The sequence below is a fragment of the Trichechus manatus genome, unplaced genomic scaffold (assembly GCF_000243295.1).
Source record: "Trichechus manatus latirostris isolate Lorelei unplaced genomic scaffold, TriManLat1.0 scaffold00079, whole genome shotgun sequence".
Classification (NCBI taxonomy): domain Eukaryota; kingdom Metazoa; phylum Chordata; class Mammalia; order Sirenia; family Trichechidae; genus Trichechus; species Trichechus manatus.
Window position 1 is genome coordinate 12,565,264 of NW_004444015.1, and position 7,699 is coordinate 12,572,962.

The following is a 7,699-nucleotide window of genomic DNA, read 5'->3' on the forward strand; positions in this document are numbered from 1 at the left end:
TCAGTCATCATCTACTGTTGGCTTGATTGTCACTCCTCTTCTTATCTGACCCCAACGAATTAAGCACCAGTGTTTCTCAACTCTTTGGCTAAGGACAGTTTTTTCTCCTACTTGTGTACACACAGGATTAGTCAAAACGATTTTGCCCAAATCAGCCTTTACTGCACTAACTCTTTCTCCTGTTGACAGGGATCGTACGTTCACCATGAGCTGTTCATTCTTAGACAGCTTTTGCACCTTTGCTGCTTTCTTGTCTCCTTCAGTGCGTACACCTAGAAGCTGTCTGAGTAGGAAATAGGAAATTTCTAATTTTGTGAAGTTCTCAGGTAAAGCTCCACCTGCACCAAGTACCTGCCCCACCATTCTGTCAGCCCGGCACAAAGTCAGGTCAGTTTTTGTTCCAACTCCAATAAGACCCCCTGGAGCAGCATACTGAAGATTCTTATGTTCTGCAAAAAGTGACAGAATTTTGGAAAAGATTGGCTTACACATGAGTTTTCCTTCACTATCTTTGGGAACGATAACTAGATCTGACTTCTATCTCCTGGCCCACCTTTAATACTCCTTTTAGAATACTACCACCAGCAACACCCCTCTTAAGGTAATCAACCTCACAGCCAGGCTTGTTGACATCGAAGGACCTAATAAGTCAGGGTGCTGAAGTAAAGTCTCTTGGAGGTACTGGAATTTTCTTTACTATGTACTCATAGACAACTTCAGTATTGTACTTCAGCTGAGCAGAAATCAGAATAATAGCTCCTTCTGCTACTGTACCTTGTACAAATGCAAGATCTGTTCATACTGTTCCTTAGCCTGAGTTTCTTTTACCAAATTAATATTATTTTGTAGAATCAAAATATGCTTCAATTTCATGATTTCTGTAGCAGCCAGGTATTCAGAAGTCTGAGGTTGAGGACAAGAAATCATTACCAGCTATCAACAGAAGAGCTGCATCCATCACTGCTGCACCGTTCAGCATCATAGCCATCAAAATATCGTGGCTGGGACAGTCAACAGAGGAAGTATGTCTGAATAATTTGAAGTTCCCTTTGGTCCCTGGAATGTCTGTAGGAAACTCACAGGGCATACTGCTTCCACAGGATCTATAACATTCTGGCCGAGGACAACTAGGGTCATCAAGTTTATAAATCTTAGCATTAGCATATCCAAGTTTCATTGTAATATTTCTTTCTAGTTCATTTTTGAAACTGACGTTGTGAACTCCAGAAATAGCTTTTACAACTGTAGATTTCCCATGAGCTACATGACCAATTGTACCTATGTTAATTGTGGCTTGTCTGCTGACGACTTCCTGTGAAAGTGGTGTCAACTTGGTAACATCCAAGGTGGTGAGATCCTGGCAAGAAAGATGTGGCTGCCCCAGAGTCACTCCAGCTTCGCCCCCTGCCATCTTGCCCAGAGAACAGTATGTGTATAAATTTTTGTATGATAAATTAAGTTGAACTGTAAACTTTCACCTAAAGTACAATAAAAGAAGTTAAAAAGTAAAAAAAAAAAAAAATTAGAAGCTTTATGACTTTTTAAGTTTGTGTTTGAATTAACACTCCAGGCCTGATTGGTTGTCAGTTTATGGGCTATCCTTACTTTTATCAGTTGATACCCATCTTGCCTAATCCATTTTTTATTGTGAAATAAACGTCCCTAATACCTCCCCTTGTATCTGAATGCACCTATACCAGTCAACAGCTGGAAAACTTTTCTCAAAAGATTATATAACTAATTCCAGGAAACAAAGAAAATCACTGGAATCTTTTTTTTTTAATTGAGGTAAAATTCGCTAACATAAAATTAACCATATTAACTATTTTAATTTGTACAGTTCAATGGCATTTAGTACACCACTATCACCACTACCTAGTTCCAGAATATTTTTTTCACCCCCAAAGGAGACCCTGTACACATCAAGCAGTCACTCATTCCCCCCTCCCTCCAGCCCCTGGAGATCACTAATTTGCTTTCTGTCTGTATGGATTTGCCTATTTTCTGGATATTTAATACAAGTGCAATCATACATTATGTGTGTGACTTAGCATAATGTTTCTAAGGTTCGTTCATGTTGTAGCATGTATCAGTACTTCATTCCTTTTTTAGTGCTGAGTGATAACTCCATGGATATATCAAATTTTATCCTTTCATCTTTTGATGGACTTATAGGTTGTTTCCACCTTTTTGCTATTATGAATAGTGCTGCTACGAACATTCGTGTACAAGGTTTTGTTTGAACACTGTTTTCAATTCTTTTGGGTATATCCTAGGAGTGGAATTCCAGGTAATATGGTACTACTGTGTTTAATTTGGGAACCCCTGGGTGGTGCAGTTGGTTAAGCACTTGACAACTGTCTTAGTCATCTAGTGCTGCTATAACAGAAATACCGTAAGTGGATGACTTCAACAAACAGAAGTTTATTCTCTCACAGTCTAGTAGGCTAGAAATCCAAATTTAGGGTGTCATCTCCAGGGGAAGGCTTTCTCTCGCTAATGGCTCTAGAGGAAGGTCTTTGTCATTTATCTTCTCCTGGACTAGGAGCTTCTCAGCACAGGGACCCCGGGTTCAAAGGACATGCTCTGCTCCTGGCACTACTTCTTGGTGGTATGGGGTACCCCCTTCTCTCAGCTCACTTCTCTCTTTTATATCTCAAAATAAATTGACTTAAGACACAACCTAATCTTGTAGCTTGAGTCCTGCCTCTGCTGCTAATCCCACCTCATTAACATCATAGAGGTAGGATTTACAACACATAGGAAAATCACATCAGATGACAAAATGATGGACAACCACACAATACTGGGAATCATGGCCTGACCAAGTTGACACATATTTTTAGGGGACACAATTCAATCCATAACAACAACTAACTGAAAGGTTGGTGGTTTGAACCCACCCAGAGGTGTCTCAGAAGAAAGGTCTGGTAATCTGTCCCGGAAAGTTCACAGTCTTGGAAACCCTATGAAGCCCAGTTCTACTCTGCACGCAAAGGGTCTCCACAAGCTGAGATTAACTTATTGAGGAACTGCTAAACAATTTTCCATGGTGGCTGCACCATTTTACATTCCCAGCAGCAATATTTGAAGATTCCAGTTTCTCCACGTCTTTGCCAACAATTGTTATTTTCCTTTTCCTATTATTACAGCCATCCTAGTGGGTGTGATGTGGTATTTCATTGTGGTTTTGATTTGCATTTCTTTAGTGACTGATGTCATTAAGCATCTTTTCATGTGCTTGTTGGCCATTTGCATATCCTCTGAAGAAATGTCTATTCAAGTCCTTTGCCTATTTTTGTAATTGGGTTGTCTTTTTGTTGTTGAGTTGTAAGAGTTTGTATAAGCCTGTTGCTGTTGAGTCGATTCCTACTCATGGCGACACTATAGGACAGAGTAGAACCACTCCGTAGAGTTTCCAAGGAACAGCTGGTGGATTCAAACTGTGACCTTTTGGTTAGCAGCCAAGCTCTTAACGACTATGCCACCAGGGCTCTAAGAGTTTGTATATTCTGGATAAAACCAAAAACAAACCCACTGCCATAGAGTCAATTCTGACTCATAGCGACCCTATAGGAACTATAGAACTGCCCCATAAGGTTTCCAAGGCTGTAAACCTTTATGGAAGCAGACTGCCACATCTTTCTTCCACGGAGTGGCTGGCAGGTTTGAACCACCCACCTTTTCATTAGCAGCCAAATGCTTAACCACTGGGCCACTAGAGCAGCTCCTATTCTGGATACTGACCCTTAGCTCACCCCCGTCAGTTTGTCGTACTGTGGTGTCTTGTGTGTTGCTGGGTCCTATGCCTGGTTCTCCTGCATATAGTCCAGCTTCTCAGATTATTTGCTTAGCATACAAATTGAATAAGTATGGTGAAAGGATACAACCCTGACACATACCTTTCCTGACTTCAAATCAGTATCGTCTTGTTATGTTTGAACAACTGCCTCTTGATCTAGGCACAGGTACCTCATGAGCACAATTAAGTGTTCTGGAATTCCCATTCTTCAACATGTGATCCATAATTTGTCATGATTCACACAGTGGAATGCCTTTGCATAGTCAATAAAACACAGGTAAACATCTTTCTGGTATTTTCTGCTCTCAGCCACGATCCATCTGACATCAGCAGTGATATCCCTGATTCCACGTCCTCTTCTGAATCCGGCCTGAATTTCTGGCAGTTCCCTGTCGACATACTGCTGCAGCCGCTTTTGAATGATCTTTAGCAAAATTTTACTTGTGTGTTATATTAATGACACTGTTCGATAATTTTCACATTCGGTTGGATCGCCTTTCTTGGGAATAGGCATAAATACGGATCTCTTCCAGTCGGTTGGCCAGGTAGCTGTCTTCCAAATTTCTTGGCCTAGACAAGTGAGCACTTCCAGTGCCGCATCTGTTTGTTGAAACATCTCAATTGATATTCCGTCAATTCCTGGAGCCTTGTTTTCGCCAATGCCTTCAGTGCAACTTGGACTTCTTCCTTCAGTGCCATCGGTTCCTGATCATATGGTACCTCTTAAAATGATTGAAGGTCGACCAATTCTTTTTGGTATAATGACTCTGTGTATTCCTTCCATCTTCTTTTGATGCTTCCTGCATCATTTAATATTTTCCCCTTAGAATCCTTCACTATCGCAACTCGAGGCTTGAATTTTTTCTTCAGTTCTTTCACCTTGAGGAATGCCGAGCGTGTTCTTCCCTTTTGGTTTTCTATCTCCAGCTCTTTACACATGTCATTCTAATAACTTTACTTTGTCTTCTTGAGCTGCCCTTTGAAATGTTCTCTTCAGTTCTTTTACTTCATCATTTCTTCCTTTTGCTTTAGCTACTCGACGTTCAAGAGTAAGTTTCAGAGTCTCTTCTGACATCCATTTTGATCTTTCTTTCCTGTCTTTTTAATGACCTCTTGCTTTCTTCATGTATGATGTCCTTCCACAACTCGTCTGGTCTTCGGTCATTAGTGTTCAACGTGTCAAATCTGTTCCTGAGATGGTCTCTAAAGTCAGGTGGGATATACTCAAGGTCGTACTTTGGCTCTCGTGGACTTGTTCTCATTTTCTTCAATTTCACCTTGAACTTGCATATGAGCAATTGATGGTCTGTTCCACATTTGGCCCCTGGCCTTGTTCTGACTGTTACTGTTGAGCTTTACCATCGTCTCTTTTCATAGATGTAGTTGATTTGATTCCTGTGTATTCCATCTGGTGAGGTCCATATGTATGGTCGCCGTTTATGTTGTTGAAAAAAGGTATTCGCAGTGAAGAAGTTATTGGTCTTGCAAAATTCTATCATGTGGTCACTGGCATTGTTTCTATCACCAAGGCCATATTTTCCAACTACCGATCCTTCTTCTTTGTTTCCAACTTTCACATTCCAGTCACCAGTAATTATCAGTGTATCCTGATTGCATGTTTGATCAATTTCAGACTGAAGAAGTTGGTAAAAATCTTCAGTTTCTTCATCTTTGGCCTTAGTGGTTGGTGCGTAAATTTGAATAATAGTCGTATTAGCTGGTCTTCCTTGTAGGCGTATGGATATTATCCTATCACTGACAGCGTTGTACTTCAAGATAGATCTTGAAATGTTCTTTTTGACAATGAATGCAATGCCATTCTTCTTCAAGTTGTCATTCCCAGCGTAGTAGACCATGACTGTCCGATTCAAAATGGCCAATACCAGTCCATTTCAGCTCACTAATGCCTAGAATATCGACGTTTATGTGTTCCGTTTCGTTTTTGATGATTTCCAATTTTCCTAGATTTGAAAATTAGCTGATAAAAACCTTGTATGCATCACTAGCAGAATATTATCCAATATAGTGCTAGAAGATTAGCCTCCCTAGGTTGGAAGGCACTCAAAATACACAGTGGCCACAACAGTGGAATTGAGCCTACCAACCAGTGATGGTGCAGGACTCGGTACTGTTTTGGTCTGTTGTACGTGGGGTTGCCATGAGTCGGAGCTGACTCAATGGGAAAACTAGCAACAAAAACAGACCCTTATTAGATACATGGCTTGCCAATATTTTCTCCCATTCTGTAGGTTTTCTTTTCACTTTCTCGATAGTGTTCTTTGATGGCCAAAAGTTTTTAATTTTGACAGAGTCCAATTTATCTGTTTTTTTGTTTTTATTGTTGCTTGTGCTTTTGGTATAATATCTAAGAATTCATTGCCAAATTCAAAATCATGAAGATTTGAAGTTCCCTACTCTGTCATTTTCACTGATCTTGTGTAAAGGTGATTTTTAAAACTTAATCCAGGATTAAACTTATGTCCTTAAAAGAGTTAAACAGGTTAATAATGGGATCCACCTTTCCACACATTGTTAAGCCATTAGTTTTCTTTCCACCAAAATTATTCCAGCACATAAAAATTCAAAAAGAAAACGTTATTTAAAAACCCAGAATTTTATCTACGATACAGCTATTGATCTCTACTCATCCAGAGCAAAACAGAAAGGAAGAAACCAAAGACTCAAAGAAGAAAGAGTCTACAGGACTAATAGTCTGCACAAACCATGGTCTCATCTACCCTGAGACCCGAAGAACTAGATGGTTTCCGGCTACCACTATCAGCTGTTCTGATTAGAGCCACAATAGATGGACCCTGATAGCATGGGAGAAAAAATGTAGAACAGAACCTCAGATTTCTTTAAAAAAAAAAAACATAAAAACTAGACTTACTGGACAGGTTGAGATTGGAGGACTCCCCAAAACTGTTGCTCTCTTTAAACCTTGAACCAAAACTTGCCCCTGAGGTCACTTTTTAGCTAAATAGCAGATTGGCTCACAAAATAAAGAATATCACCCATGAGTACTGTGCTTCTTTAAAAAAATCATCTATATGAGACCAAAAGGTCAACAATTACTTTAAAACAAAGATAAGAATGTAAGGGGGCAGAGAAACTAAATTAATGAAAATGGAACAACCAGAATGGAAATATTGAGACTGTTGACGAATTGTGAAAATCTAACCAATGTCACTGAATGATTTGTGTAGAAATAGTTGAATGGGAGCCTAAACTGCTATGAAAACCTTCACTGAAAACACAATAAAATATTATTTAAAAAAAAAAACAGTTTTAGAGATTTCTATGGCTTTTGGCAAAATGGCAAGGCTTTTTGAAATTTCTACTGTAGAGGTATGTGTATATTATATATTATATGCTGAGCAAATAATCCGAGAAGCTGGACTATATGAAGAAGAACAGGGCATCAGGATTGGAGGAAGACTCATTAACAATCTTCGTTATGCAGATGACACAACCTTGCTTGCTGAAAGTGAAGAAGGCTTGAAGCACTTACTGTTGAAGATCAAAGACCACAGCCTTCAGGATGGATTACACCTCAATATAAAGAAAACAAAAATCCTCACAACTGGACCAATACGCAACATCATGATAAACAGAGAAAAGATTGAAATTGTCAAGGATTTCATTTTAGTTGGATCCACAATCAACACCCATGGAAGCAGCAGTCAAGAAATCAAAAGTCGCATTGCTTTGGGCAAATCTGCTGCAAAAGACCTCTTTAAAGTTTTGAAAAGCAAAGATGTCACCTTGAAGACTAAGGTGCACCTGACCCAAGCCATGGTATTTTCAATCGCCTCATATGCATGGGAAAGCTGGACAATGAATAAGGAAGACCGAAGAAGAATTGACGCCTTTGAATTGTGGTGTTGGCGACGAATA

General features: G+C 39.6%; 1 pseudogene; it reads right to left on the reverse strand.

Annotated features, from left to right (window-relative positions):
* LOC101356892 (eukaryotic translation initiation factor 2 subunit 3 pseudogene) lies at positions 1 to 1,411 on the reverse strand (annotated as a pseudogene).
* Between the last annotated feature and the right edge of the window lie 6,288 nt (positions 1,412 to 7,699).